This window comes from Oryctolagus cuniculus, chromosome 10 (genome assembly GCF_964237555.1).
Source record: "Oryctolagus cuniculus chromosome 10, mOryCun1.1, whole genome shotgun sequence".
Lineage (NCBI taxonomy): Eukaryota > Metazoa > Chordata > Mammalia > Lagomorpha > Leporidae > Oryctolagus > Oryctolagus cuniculus.
Genome location: NC_091441.1, coordinates 73,568,596 through 73,580,680, shown reverse-complemented (window position 1 = coordinate 73,580,680; position 12,085 = coordinate 73,568,596).

Here is a 12,085-nt window from a genome sequence, read left to right as displayed (position 1 = left end):
GGCTCCAGCCTGGGTTGTGAGGAAGCAGGGAAGAGGTAGCCTGGGCCACATCCCAGCCTAACGCACGTGAGACTCCTCTTGGGGACTCCCCTCCTGAGCTAGAAGGACCATGCAGTGGCAGTAACGCCTGGCACGAGGGCTTCAGCCTTTATCACTTGTACACATCAGACTTTGGTCTCGTCTGTATATTTGTTGTTTAAGTTGAATCGGTTCCAGTTACCTAAGTAATGCAGGAATCCATTCTCCTTTTAAGCAATTAGGTTGTACAGACAAGGGACAAGACAAGTTTCATTCAGCTACCGACTACTCCCCCCTCCCGCTCCTCCCCACCCTGTCCCTTTCCTGCTGTTATACTTCATTTAGACTTTGTTTTAACATTCTTACATAGATAAGTTCGTTGGAAATACTGTGTTTAATGCATATGGCATATTGAATTGTTCTGCAGTTTGCTTGCTTTGCCTAACAATGTGTTTGAGATCTATGCATGTTGCTAAGTGTAGATCATTCTCTTCTCTGTAATTGCTGTATGGATCACCATATGACCCTACTGCATTTTACTATCCATTTCTCTAGGGTTGACATTAAGACTGTTTTTAGTTTTTCCTATTACAAAATAATACACAGGAATATCCATATACCTGTGTGAAAGTGTGTGTGAGTATGTGTGTGTGAGAGAGAGAGAAAGAGAGAAGGGGTGAGGGGAATTATTCCTCGTAATGGAATTGTGAAGTCAGGAATGTATATGTTTGTTTTTCAGAGATAACTTCCAAATTGCCCTCCTGTAATATTTACTCAGTATTTTTTTCTTGAGGTGTTCTGAGGTCTCCCGTTGTCATCTACATCCGCTTCACCCTAAGTAGTAATAGCTGTGAAGTCACAGGTTTGATGTGCTATGTATGTATTTTTCTAATACATATTAAAAGGCATAACTATCAGAAAAAAAAAAAGAGTTTCAACACTGACTTCTAGTCATCAATGACAGGTCCATCCATACCCCAGCACAGGGGCACAATCAAAGCCTTATCACAGGTTTATTGAATAGCACTGCTTTTGGATAAATATATTAAACAGAAGAGAGAAATAAAAACATGAAAGTTGTCAGCACCAAAACATCAGACTGTAGTAAAATGCAGTCAGGAAGCATAAAGGTGGGATCTCATCATATATGCCTGTGATAAAAACTATTATAAAGACTTTCCAAAAATGACAACCTTGCATAAAGGCTATTGCGGCCTTACACACACTAAAAAAATGCTTTTACAAGGACTCACTCCTACCTAGTCAAGGATCATAGTTTCACAGTAACTTTTACTCCTTTCACCTTTGTAAATTTTACCTACTGTTAACTTCCCCAGATAGGCCTGTGATCCAATATAACCCACATACTCCAGACTTGCAGATTCCCAAATAAATGCAGTATCTTAGGAAAATCCCTTTTTATTTTAGGTCAGCAGAATCTAAAAATCTAAATTTTAGCAAGCTAAAGGAAAAACTAGTTAGTCTTCATTCCTTTGGCTGTCCAAATTATAGACTCCGCTTTTTTAGATGAGAAGGAAGGTAATGCCTTAGGGGCTTTAACCTTAACCTATACCATCCTCCAGGATATTATAGTAAAACATTGGATTCTACCACCTTTTCACTCCCTGTTTGCCCCAGAGTAGTCCTTGCTGCATCCCTATTAGTCAAGGTGACTAAGGAGGTAGTCATGGTACCCTCCCAGTTGTGTTTCTGTCTCTTGCTTTAGAAGCTCTCATTGTTTTTAATTTTGAAAAAAATATTATTTTTTAGCTATATAAGAGAGAGAGAGATGAGAATGAGAATGAGAAATCCTCCATATACTAGTTTATTCCTCAAAGGCAAGCAATAACTGGAGCTGGGCCAGGCTGAAACCAGGAGCAGAAGCCTGGGACTCAGTCTGGGTCCCCAGTCAATTGGGTTATTATCTATTGGCAGAAAACTGAAATTAGCAGAGCTGGGACTTAAAACCCTGACGCCCTGATAGGGATGCAGGACTTCCAAATGGCATATTTACCACTGCACCAAGTGTCTTCACTCTTTAGAAACTCTCTTAAAGTCACACAACATTCAGCTCCTTTTTGCCAATCAGCCCACTTCCTGTGAGCTGCTCCTATAAGGCACTCCTCATATCATTCTTTGATGCTGTAATAAACCCTAACCTTGCAGTTCTCCCCACCCCCCCTTTTTTCAGATGAGACTCCACTTGAATGCTTCACTGTGACATCTCACCCTTTTCCCCCTGCAGAGGATCTTCAGGAGACTTCCCTGAACAGTGCTGAGTTCTACTGGTTCAAAGATGGCTCATGTTTTGAAAATAACACTGGTCAATTTTGTGCAGGTTAGGTTACCATTTCCTTACGTGTTTTAAAAGCAATCCCTTTGCATTTGGCCTGTAAGTCCAGCAGGTGGAGCTGTTTATCTTCACTCAAGCCTGTCCCTTTGCTAAAGGAAAAACTGTTAAGTGATGCTCTGAGTTTACAATGTTATGGAAGGAGAGAGGTTTCCTCATGTCCAGAGGAAGTAAAAGTTCCACTAGATGCAACACGGTTACCAGCTGCTGTGATCATTCTGAAAGTTCCAGACCATGCAGAACTAGACTTTGGGTACTAAAGGAAACCACCTTGCAGGTAGTGCCAAAAACAGTGATTCATATGAACATCCTACTCAGGAGGCCGGTGTTGTGCTGCACTCGAGTAAGCTGTGGTGCTGACATCCCAAATGAGCACTGATTTGAGTCATGACTGCTTGGCTTCTGATCTAGCTCCCCTGCCATCCATGTGGGAAACTTGGATGGAGATCCAGGCTCCTGGCTTCAGCCTGGCTCAGCCCCAAATATTGCAGGCATTTGGGGAGTGAACCAGCAGATGGAAGATCTGTCTCTTCTTCTCTATTTCTCAGTAACTCTGCTTTTCAAATAAAGGTTTTTTTAAGAAATCCTATTCAAGGGGCTGGCGCTGTGGCACAGTGGCGCAGCAGGTTAAAGCCCCAGCCTGCAGCGCTGGCATGCCATATGGGCACCGGCTGGTGTCCTGGCTGCTCCACTTGTGATCCAGCTCTCTGCTATGGCCCGAGAAAGCAGTGGAAGATTGGGCCCCTGCACCTGTGTGGTAGACCTGGAGGAGGCTCCTGGCTCTTGGCTTCCGATTGGCACAACTCTGGCCAAGTGGGGAGTGAACCAGTGGATGGAAGACCTCTCTCTCTGTCTCTCCTTCTCTGTGTAACTTTGATTTTCAAATAAATAAATCTTCAAAAAAAAAAAAAAAAAAAAAAAAGGCTGGCGCTGTGGCTCACTAGGCTCACTAGGTTAATCCTCCGCCTGCAGCGCCAGCATCCTGGGTTCTAGTCCCGGTTGGGGTACCGGATACTAGTCCCAGTTGCTCCTCTTCCAGTCCAGCTCTCTGCTGTGGTCCGGGAGGGCAGCAGAGGATGGCCCAAGTGTTTAGGTCCCTGCACCCGCATGGGAGACCGGGAGGAAGTACCCAGCTGCTGGCTTCAGATCAGCGCAGCGCCAGCCGTAGCAGCCATTAGGGGAGTGAACCAATGGAAGGAAGACCTTTCTCTCTGTCTCTCTCTCACTGTCTATAACTCTCTCTCTGTCTCACTCTCTCACTGTCTAACTCTGCCTAGACAAAAAAAAAAAAATCTATAGGGATCAGCAACAGATTAATCAAGGAGCATCCTGATACTCATCTAAATACTAATAAATGATGATTCTCCTTAATGGCAAGTTCCTTGGAACATGAGATATGTGGTGTGCCTTTAGGAGCCATTTTTTAAAATTAAAGATGTATCTTTTTGCTTTTCCAGTAGTTCCAATAGTTAATGCCTCAACAAATCCCTGTCTTGAGCTTGTTGATATACATTGTGCTATTTGCAAACTATTTGCTAGTAACACAGTGAGAGGGTTATTAGAGTCAGCAATCACCTAAGACCTGGGTTTTCATTTTGGAGTTTGATTCCTTTGTGCCTCATATCTTTTTTTAGGTTGGAGATTAGGCCTTTTATTGACAGTTACTTCTTTAATTTCTTAAGTTGGGTGGTTGTGGGGAAGTCACAGATAGAGTTCTGTCTTCTGTTCTGTAAAGGGTGGGAGTTTGCTGGATGGACTTCCTATCATTGTCTATGATCTGATCAGAGTAGAAGGTATCATGACTTGCTTCAGTTTCTTATTGTTTTGTTTTTCCCCAAAATGAATGAGACATGAGCTTGTGTACGAGGTTTATCTGGAATGTGACTTCAGAATCAAGAGTGAGGCAGGAAGGGAGGCAAATCCAGTAAAGGGTGTGCTGCTGAGCTGGTGACCACTGTTAGCAGAGTGAGTTCTGTCCCATTGGGAACTTCACACATCAAATGCTGTCTATCAGGATGCTGAAGAAGGAAGCTGGATTGGAAGTGGAGTAGCTGAGACTCAAACCGGTGCTCTTCTTTGCAATGTGGATGTCCCAAGCAGTGGCTTACTTTGCTGCACCACAATTCAACCCCAAGATAGCACTTTTTCAAAACCATATTACAGTTGACCTAATTTCTTGACATTAGTTTTGGAATTGACTATCTGGGATATTTGAATGACCTATATAGTAGGAGATAGACTTTCAGATAATAGGGCATAAGAGGCCCTGAATGATGTAGAAAATGTTTTATTAGAGTAAAAAAAGAACAAAAGTAGAAGTGCTTGTATGCCAACTTTCCTATTTTTACAGCATAATTATATCAGAAAACAAGCCTGAAAATTCTAGTCTAACAATATCATAATGGATGATTGATGGGCTGGCATTGTGGTGTATCAAATAAAGCTGCTGCCTGCAGTACCAGCATCCCATATGGGTTCTGCTTCATGTCCCAGCTGTTCCACTTCTGATGTAACTCCCTGCTAGTGGCCTGTGAAAAGCAGTAGAAGATGGTCCAGGTGTTTGGGTCCCTGCTACCCACATGGGAGACCCAGATGAAGCTCCTGGCCTGGTCCAGTACTGGCCAATGCAACCATCTGGGGAATAAATCAGCAGATGGAAGATCTCTCTGTGACTCCCTCTCTGTGTAACTCTGACTTTCAAAATCAATCAAAAAACTATGATTGTTGTATATCCCCTGTTAAAGTGGTAACTCTAAGATGATAAATATATCTAAAGCTTAGTAGTATTTGTATATAACCAGTTGTCTTATTCTGCTATGGGTAGCTTAACAGAAATTTATTTCTCACAGTTCTGGAGGCTGGGAATACCAGCAGCAAGATGCTAGCTCCTTGGATTCCTAATGAGGGTTCTCTTCCTGTCTTGCAGGTAGCCACCTCCAAATGAGGGATCCCTAGGTGTGTTTGTCAGTTGAACCGCATTATTAGTTATACCCATGAGCTTTGTAAATACATACATTTTAACAGATGTTAAAGTTAATTTAGGGCTTATGCTGTAGAGGCACAAAAGCTTATCAGCATCTTTTTCATCTTTTTATTTTATAATATTTAAAGTAAATTTTAGATTTCCAATTGACTCAAATTAAGGGCATTTCAAAAAATACATTCATATACACATATATATAATTTATTCATTTTCCCACTTTCTTACCCCATGTTTAGTTTTCTTTGTGACAAGTTTTCTGTTTTTTTATCTTTTTTTCTCTCTGTTTTTAGCTACCTGAATCTACAATTTCTATATCTGATAACTCATAACATGGACTTCCTAGGTATCTACAGGAAAAGCAGGCAAAAATGGGGGTGTTTTAATTTGCTACTGTTACCATATGCAATACCACAGATAGGAGTGGTTTAAATCACAGAAATTTGGGGCCAGCATTGTGGTGGAACAGGTAAAGCTGCAGTCTGCAATGCCAGCAGCGCTTATCAGTACAGGTACACAGTCCAGCTGCTCCACTTCTGATCCAGCTCCCTGCTAATAGCTTGGGAAAGGCAGTGGGAGCTGGCCCAAGTGCTTGGGCCCCTGCCACTTTGGTGGGAGACCAAGATGAAGCTCCTGGCTTTGGCCTGGCCCAATGCTGGCCATTGCAGCCCTTTGGGGAGTGAACCAGCAAATGGAAGGTCTCTCTTTGATTCTCCTTCTCTGTAACTCTGACTTTCAAAATGAATAAATGAATAAATCTTTTTAAAAAATCATGGAAATTTATTTCTCATAGTTTTGTACTTAGAAGTCCAAGATCAAGGTGTTAGTAAGTTTGGTTTCTCCCGTGGCCTCTGTCCCTCATTCCATTAAAGTTGGTGAAAAATATTTAAAAAACAAAGAGCCGGCGGGCGCCGTGGCTCGCTAGGCTAATCCTCCACCTGCAGCGCCAGCACCCCGAGTTCTAGTCCCGGTTGGGGTGCTGGTTCTGTCCTGGTTGCTCCTCTTCCAGTCCAGCTCTCTGCTGTGGCCCGAAGGCAGTGGAGGATGGCCCAAGTGCTTGGTTCTTGCACCCGCATGGGAGACCGGGAGGAAGTATCTGGCTCCTGGCTTCAGATCAGCACAGCGCGCCGGCCATAGCGGCCATTTGGGGGGTGAACCAACGGAAGGAAGACCTTTCTCTCTATGTCTCTCTCTCTCTCTCTCACTGTCTAACTCTACCTGTCAAAAAAAAGTTTTAAATAAAATTAAAAAAAAAAGTAATAAAAAAGGCCAACATTTTAAAGTTCCTGAAATGGTCCCAAGTATATACAGTGAATAAAGAAATATTTACTAAAGAAAATCTAAGATTCAGTAAGAACATGAAGATGCAGTCATATTTGAATATAGACTTGCTCCTTCTCTTCCCTTTCATAACTCATTGGAATGAAAATTCCAGACTAGTGCAGCTAAGAACAGAGGGCTCAGTCTGCTGCCAACTGCCAATTGGTAGTCTAAATTACTTGGTGTGGCAACACATCATTTCTCTCGCCCCCAGGTACCTGTTGTTAGGACTGTTCTGGATATCTGCAACTTAGAGGTAGGGCACAGACTCCTCCTGGGCATAGTGCTGCTGAGAACACTTGGACCCCATCATCCATTGTAATGTCCACAAATTTTGTACTGTTTTATACAGTAATATTCCAAATTCAAATCCACATAAAATGTGAATTCCTTCTGTATGATCATTTTATGTTTGTGTGGGTATATGTATATAAATACATGAGTAACGTCTGCAGTATATAAACTGATATTTAGAAGAAGAATGACCTAAAGCTGCCATCCTTGTCAGGTTTTCAATTAGTTCCACTCTTTGCTCATGACCTCCTTTATCTTTACTATATACTGTTTGCTCTTCATTCAGTACAAATTTAGTATTAGAATTCCTATGACTAGGTGCTTGAAATTATGAATTCTATTCATTAAATAGAAGTTATAGTTAAGACCCAGAGAGAGGTGAGTTGACTGTTAGTCCATGACAACTGAGTATGGTCTTCTAGTTTTCTCTCGTAGGCCTCCTCATGGAGTCCACATTTCCAGTTCAAAATAAGCAGATCCTGTTGATTAAAAGCACATGACTGCCAGTGCAGGAGCAATGGCTCTTGGGAGAGGCCATGAAAATCCACAATTCCATGGTGTCATTCGGGTTCTTTGGTCCCTATAAGTTCATTTTCTATTTTGAAACATGTGACCCTGAGACCTGATTATTTAGGTCACAGTTACTTCTCTGGTCTGAGATGTAGGAACTTAGGCTGTGACACTCAAGACTGAGATCTCTTGATTTTTAGACTAAAGTAATGAAGGGCAGTTGCAGGATCAGAGATAATATAGGGGTTGAACAACACAAATCCTACCTTAGGCACACAGAAAATGAGGGATAGTCATGAGCAGAGTCAGTACTCTCAGCACATCCCCACTCAAACTCACATCCATCCTGGTCACAGGAACCATGCCCATCCTCATTTGGAAAGGAGCAGCAATAGTAGTAGGCTCTCCATGAAACCTTTGTATTCACCTCTTTGCTTAGTTTGAGGCAAAGGATATAATCAAAGGAAGGATGGAGTTTGAATTCAGCTCTTAAAAATAAGTAGATTTTTATTAGATATATGGACAGATGGTCAGATTGATTTCAGGAATTCCTAGATAAGTAATTAGAGGAATTTTAGGTTTTCAAAATGATTTTGGATTGTGCTCACCTTATTACCCCAATATATTATTCCAATAAATACATGAGAATATTTCTTCCAACTGTAAAATATGATCCATTGATGGCTCACATTGTATTTTTTTATTTATTTATTTTTTTGACAGGCAGAGTGGACAGTGAGAGAGACAGAGAGAAAGGTCTTCCTTTTTTTTTTTTTTTTTGCCGTTGGTTCAGCCTCCAACGGCCACCACGCTGCGGCCGGCACATTGCGCTGATCTGAAGCCAGGAGCCAGGTGCTTCTCTGGGTCTCCCATGCGGGTGTGGGGCCCAAGGACTTGGGCCATCCTCCACTGCACTCCCAGGCCATAGCAGAGGGCTGGCCTGGAAGAGGGGCAACTGGGACAGAATCCGGCGCCCTGACTGGGACCAGAACCCAGTGTGCCAGCGACGCAAGGTGGAGGATTAGCCTATTGAGCCGCGGTGCCGGCTTCACAATGTATTTTAATAGATGAGATCAAGCATATGTTTAAAGGATTAGAAATGAATATTTAAATATTAATATTTAAGTATTTTAATGTAAAAGGAATGTTTTAAGTATTTTAATGTAAAAAGATCCTTGTTAATAAGTAGAGTGGGTTCTCTAGCCATAATATAATTATCAGAACTAAAAATAAAGGTTGTGACAGTTACCAAATGCCCTTCCCACATTTGAGTTCCTCCGTTTGTAGCTCATTGCTTTCAAATGAGAATTTGTCAGACCAAGAAGTAATAATCAGAATTTCACGTGGTTGGCATATGGATAGAAACTAATTCTGAAGTATTATATTTGTTCACCAGAAAGCAGGGCTGACTAAGGAAGTACATAAATCATCCCCCTTATTTCCTGATGGAGGATTGCAGTGTCTTATGGGAAATGTAGTCTCAAGCTCCTATGACATCAGCAGAGTCCTTCTGAGTGCTATTCCACCCATGCTCTCCATCTTCCCAGAAATTCCAGCCCCTGTGCATTTCCTGATGCTGCTTCATTACTTGGTTTGGATTCTGTCTCCTGGAAGGTTGGTGTAAGCATGAAATTAGAGCCCTGGGCCTCAGGGAATCCTTGGGAGTAGGACAATGCCCCTGTTTGGTGAGAACAGAAACATCCATAGAACTCAGTCAGATAGTGAGACCTGACATGCAGGTGTATCCTGCGAATCAGGACTGATTTAGGTGGGGAGACGTGGGACTAGAAAAGGGGTGACTCAGGTATGGTTTCGAGGACCGCTTTGTCAGCAGATGGTGCATTGTCAGAAGACCTCTGTGTGCTTTCAGGTGTGTAAAAGCTGGTCCCAGTAGTTCTGTGAATAGGATGGCTGTGGCAGAATGAGGACAGATATGCAGACCTCATGAGCTGGGAGGCCTGTAATCTGAATCTGCAAGTGTTTATCCATCTGTAAGATGAGCATATTAACAATGCCAGTGAATTTCCTCAAATTGCCAGAGAAGTATTTGTGAAAGGTGTGCAGGTTGAATCATGATTTCATTATGTCTCTTTAGTAAGTGCGGTTTATTTCCCGCCCCCACCTCCTCACTGTGTTGTCCACCTAGCACTCCTGTTTTGAGTTTATAGTTGATATAAAACCATTTCCAGGAATTGGGAGTTCAACATAGGAGACTGGAATACTGGATAATAATCCCAATTCTTCTGAAATAAAGTTGTTTTTATGAAAAGGATTCATGAATAAGAATTCCACCTGGGAGACTCTCTCTCTGGCTTGCACCCTCTACCTAGTGCTTCAGAGTAAAGAGTCCCTGAAAAGTTAAAATCCTAGCTTTGCTTGACTCAAGCAATTATTGATTCTGTTGCCCAGAGTGAACAAAATGTGTTTTCATACTACCTTATCTCACCCATAAACTGTCAAATATTGCCTGATATTGGAAGGTTTGGGCCAAACAGAAGGGAGATGTGAATGGGCTGAGACGAATAGGCAGTGGTCTAGGAAATAATGCATATTAGAGAGGTTGGGTGTCGCATGCAGTGGAGGGATCCTAACACCCTCTGATTATTTATTTTACTCTCATTATTTCCAAAACTGGAACTTTCTCAAATCTAGTCTGTCACACCATTTGGTATCTACAGATATGCTGATGTTCTCTCTATCCTGGTAGTTTTTCCTGGTAGCACAGGAAGAATTTGTTAGGGTCTCTTACTCATAATACAGATGAAACAAATTGTGTTTGAGGAATTAAGTGAGTTGACCAGAGTCACATGATCAATTTTAGGACCTGAAATCAATTAGAGCAAACACTGCTTTAGAAGACTTTGCCTTGAGCATGCCTTTCATTTTCCCTGCATCACCTTCTATCAATTGTGTGAGCTCAAAATGCCTATAATACAAATTTTCACACTTAATGTGCGTAACCTGTTCTTGAAAATCATACATATAACATGCAGTATATATGCAAATAAGTCAGCCTATTTTCCATTTTTTTAAAAATTAGGGAAATTAGACTGAGTCACATTTTTACTATCAAAGTATAAATGCTAATATCCATATGATAAGTGAAATTTTAAAATAGTCATGATAGCCAGATAATTTATTCATGTGATTCACATGACCTCTCTAAGTGCAAGCAATTTGCCAAGATTCAACTAGTTGTATTTGTAATTCTGAGTAAGCATTTTGTGGGTGAGCAAGCTCAGGTAGGCAGTTCCTATGCTGGTGTTGCTTGGGACCACAAATGAGGGTTTCGTCCACCTGGTGTCTTAACTGAGGCTGGTTCCTTCAGGATCACTTCCCTCAAGTCTGGTGGTTTGTGCTTACTTGGCTAGGTCCTGTATCTCCGATAGGCAAACCCTAAGCTTTTGCATAAGATGACAGTATTCTAAGAAGGCAAACTCCAGTAGGTAAGTAACTTCAAAGTTGTTTGTAACACGCCAATGTCCTATTGACTAAAGCAACTGAAATGGCAAAAACAAGGGTTATTGTGGGGAGGGACAATGTGTGAAGGGACAGATACAGTGAGGTGTGTAACTGTGAACCATTACTGGAAATGCAGTATGTAGTATGCAATAACTATAGTTTTTCTATACAATTTTGGGCAAAATTGTTAGGTTGTAACATTCACACTTTGTATGAAATTTAAAGTATATAAAAACATCTTTATTAATAGGCAAAGTATTAATTCCATCCAAATATTTCTCTACAGTGTAAAGTTTAGTGACAACATTTTTATTTTGGTTTGCAGAAATTTATTGGTTTTGGAAGATGTTTGATCTTCTGTCCAGTGAGCATCCAACCAGCTGCCTTTCAAAGGGTAAGTTGCATGGTTGCTACTGTCATGAAAGCTCTTGTTTCCATGGTTTTAAGAGGATACCAAGCCGGCGCCGCGGCTCAATAGGCTAATCCTCCACCTTGTGGCGCTGGCACACCCGGGTTCTAGTCCCGGTCGGGGCGCCAGATTCTGTCCCGGTTGCCCCTCTTCCAGGCCAGCTCTCTGCTGTGGACAGGGAGTGCAGTGGAGGATGGCCCAAGTGCTTGGGCCCTGCCCCCCATGGGAGACCAGGAGAAGCACCTGGCTTTTGCCTTTGGATCGGCGCGGTGCGCTGGCCACGGCGGCCATTGGAGGGTGAACCAACAGAAAAAGGAAGACCTTTCTCTCTGTCTCTCTCACTGTCCACTCTGCCTGTCAAAAAAAAAAAAAAGAGGATATCAGATTTCAGGATCTGTGCTTCTCCAAATCTGAACTCATAATCCTTTGCTCAAAACCTTTTCCCTCATGTTAAACCATGGTATTTTTATCTTTGGTATACTGTAATTTATTTGAACAATCATACTTAAAATTATAAATGCCATATTGTAGTAATAATACTTTTATACAAAATCAGTAGCAAATAAATCTTCATTCAGCTAATGGTAACTTGTGTTCAATCTTTATCGGTTAACAGACTGTGGGTGTTCTTTCAAGGAGGTCTTTCCTGCTCTTTCTTATGGGTAAAGGACTGTTTCCCCACAAGAAGGCTGATTGTTTTTGTTTTTGCAGCTAATGTGTGTATTTTCTATTTGCTTCTAGG